Source organism: Orycteropus afer, unplaced genomic scaffold (assembly GCF_000298275.1).
Source record: "Orycteropus afer afer isolate SDZICR_OR568_19922 unplaced genomic scaffold, OryAfe1.0 scaffold00013, whole genome shotgun sequence".
Taxonomy (NCBI): domain Eukaryota; kingdom Metazoa; phylum Chordata; class Mammalia; order Tubulidentata; family Orycteropodidae; genus Orycteropus; species Orycteropus afer.
In genome coordinates, this window is record NW_006921600.1 from 20177665 (window position 1) to 20181203 (window position 3539).

Here is a 3539-nt window from a genome sequence, read left to right on the forward strand (position 1 = left end):
ATTCTGTGAGCTGAAGGGAGTGTTATATGCAGCCCAAACCAAAGCAAACCGTTGCTGTCAACTTGATTCTGACTCATAGTCGATTCTCTAGGACAGAGTAGAACTGCATGGAGTGGGTTTGTACCACCAACCTTTTGGTTAGCAGCTAAGCACTTAACCACTGACCCACCAGGGATCCTGAGTATATGCAGCACATGTGTTAAATAAGACAGGGCATAGCTGCAGACAGAAGACTTGGTTTACTGAGAGCAGCTGATGCAGTGTAACTCAAGAGGGATGACCACCACTGAATTCCGGACATAGCTGCCTGATGTCAGGAGCTCAAAACCCCTAAAGCATAACCTCTTGGCTAAACTTGAAGACTCAGCTGTTGGATGAAGTGTCTGGAGAAGCCATTTTAACAATTTTAACTCTGCATGGGAGGCAATTCATTAAGTTGAAAATTTTGTGCTATCGGACAAGGGGCATCTTGTATTTCTTTATCCTGAAGCAGAAAGAGGAAAAATAAAGCTTTTGACGTCAAAATTATTTTGACGCAAAAAATATTTTCTTGCTGAGATTATCTCTGTATCAAAGCCCTGAACAAATTGAGGCAATGGGAGGAAAATGTATTCTGATGTAAAATGACTTCTACTGATTTGTACAAAATATTATCACACCGTTGGTGGATTTGTAGGAAAACGAAAAACACAAGAGGATTTCTGATTGAAGCAATCTTGTAAATATCACTATTTGGGTTACATATATACGATCTTAAAATTGCAAATTAAAATTCTACAATTACCTTGGTAAACAGCATGATTCCTTTTTATGCCTTCTTTTTATCATCTTACTGGAGAACAATTGAACTCTCTCCTGGGATTACCAGGTCTGTAGGTGTGTGATCAATATGTAGAATCCAACTCATAGTGACCCTACAGGACAGAGTAGAGCAGCTCCCTAGGGTTTCCAAGGCTGTAATCTTTATGCTAGCAGACTGCCACTTCTTTCTCCTGTGGGGCACTGGTGAGTTCAAACTGCCGGGCTTTCAGTTAGCAGTGCTGCAGCTTACCACTAGGAGCTCTGGTAGCATAGTGCCTAAGACACTTGACTGCTAATCAGAAGGATGGAGGTTCGAACCCACCAGCCACTCCTCAGAAGGAAGTTTGTGCAATCTACTTCTGTAGTGATACTGCCTTGGAAACCCAAGGGGAGTCGCTATGAGTGTGGTCCGACTCGACGGCACATAACAACAACAACAGCTTACCACCGCAGCATCAGGAATCCTTTGAGAAAACAGTAGTCTTTGAGGAAGTTTTAGGAAATTAGTTGGGGAAAAAATGATTAGGTTCTGGAAAGTTGTCATTTAAGCAAAGGTAGGTTCCTTCAAAGTGGGGATTGGGGAATTGTCATTGGGCCATGTGTCTTTTCTTTTGTTTGTAACAGATTCCAGAGCTCTTTGCTGTGATGAAGTCTTAAGAGAATGGGGATTTGGAAAATACCAATTAAGTAAGGTTTTGAGGTGGAAGTACCCGGGGCGGGTCTAAACTGGTTATAGTTGGCAAAAAGAAGCAGAACACAGCTTTTAAAAGCACATCCTCTGGAGTAAGTCAGCTTGGGAGTGGATCTTGGTCCTTTCACTTATTAGCTGTGACCCTTGGCAAGTCAGTTAACCATTCTAGGTATTGCTTTCTTTTCTGGAAAATGGACATCATAATAATCCTATAGAAGATTGTCACATGTCCATATTCCATTTGTGAAAAGGTCTTGTATGCGCTTTTCTTTTCTCATATTGTAACTTTAAAGTTCTTAGGGCTGTTAATGAAATTTTAGAGCTTAGTCTCTATATGCTAGGGAAAAGAATTTCAGAATGATTAAAGGGAGGAAACGTTCTCTTCTTTCCTTTCATCTTCTTCCTCATCTTGAAGTTAAAGAAATCAAAAACAAAAACACCAAACTCACTGCTATGGAGTCGATTGGACTCATAGTGAACCCTCCTAGGGTTTCTGAGGTGGTATCTCTACAGATGTAGATTGCTCAGTCTTCTTTCTGAGGAGTGGCTGGTAGGTTTGAACCACCAGCCTTCTGGTTAGCAGTCATATGCCTTAGGCACTACACCACCATCTTGAAGTTAACTCTGATAAAATGGTGGCTTAAAAACATACATCTGTCTTATTTTCTTCTCTGCTGTGGAGATTGGTGTTAAATGCATAATCCTGTTCTTTTTTTCCTGTACAATAAATAAATCATTTAAGACACCAGGACTTCAGATGTAGAGCATCTCCTGAAGTTATGGGTTTATATTTGAATTGTCTTAATAATTTTAGTCCTGGCTACCTCTGGTAGCGTAGTGCCTAAGGCACTTGACTGCTAACCAGAAGGCTGGTGGTTGAAACCCACCAGCTCCTCTTTGGAAGGAAGGTTCAGCAATCTACTTTTGTAGTGATACCACCTCAGAAACCCAAGGAGGGGTTGCTATGAGTCAGATCTGACTCGAGGGCACATAAGAACAACAACAACAACATAATGTTTAAATCCACATACCTGTTAAAAAATACTTGTGAGTCTTATTTTTATTGTTGTGAAGGAGAGGAAAAGCCTTGAAATTTCCTTCTTGCCCATTATTCATAGAGGTAATGTAAAACACACGGCTTTGTTGAATTCCTTATTCAAAGTCGAATTTGAGAGTCTTCATCTTTTTTACACTATCAGTTGTTTGGGGCTTGAGTGATTAAACTGAGATGAGGGAAGTGAATAAGCAAAGAGAGGTGAGATTAACCTCTATTTGAGGCAGAGAAAGAAGACTACCTACAGCCATCTGTAGCTAACCTGCTCAAAACAACCATGGTATGAGCTGATACCCTCTCTTTGAGAGAATTTGCAGAGCCATCAGTATAAAGAGAACTTGTTGTCTATGTGGTTGATGGGAGCTCTGGTAGCGTAGTGCCTGAGGCACTTGACTGCTAACCAGAAGGCTGGCGGTTCAAACCCACCAGCCACTCCTCGGAAGGAAGATGGGGCAATCTGCTTCCATAGTGATACTGCCTCGGAAATGCAGGGAGGGGTCACTATGAGTCTGGTCCTACTCCACGGCACACAACAACAACAATCTTTAAGGAAGCAGACTCCCACATCTTTCTCCCACAGAGCAACTGGTGGGCTTGAACTGCTGACCTTTCAGTTAGCAGTTGAGATCTTAACCACTGCTCCAGCAGGGCTCTTTCTCAAAAATATGGAACATTTCATGAATTTGTGTGTCATCGTTGCACAGGAGCCATGGTGATCTTCTCTGTATCATTCCAATTTTAGTATATGTGTTGCTATATTTCTCACTACCATGTATTACATTTTTAGTTCACTCTTTTTTTTAAATATATATATATATATATAATTGTATTTTAGGTTAAAGTTTGCACAGCAAATTAAATTCCATTAACAAATTTTATATAAATTTTTCTGTGATGTTGTTTACATTTTTCACAATATGTCAGCATTCTCATTATTTTTGTTCTGTTCCCATTAATCTAGTTCCCTGTCCCTCTTTACTGTTTCATCTTTGC

The 3539-nt window shown here is 40.4% G+C and overlaps 1 non-coding gene across 1 annotated transcript; it reads right to left on the reverse strand.

Moving 5' to 3' along the window:
* Window positions 1-3205: 3205 nt before the first annotated feature.
* Window positions 3206-3312, reverse strand: LOC122151330. The gene has a single exon (XR_006164101.1). It is a non-coding gene; the product is annotated as a U6 spliceosomal RNA (small nuclear RNA).
* Between the last annotated feature and the right edge of the window lie 227 nt (window positions 3313-3539).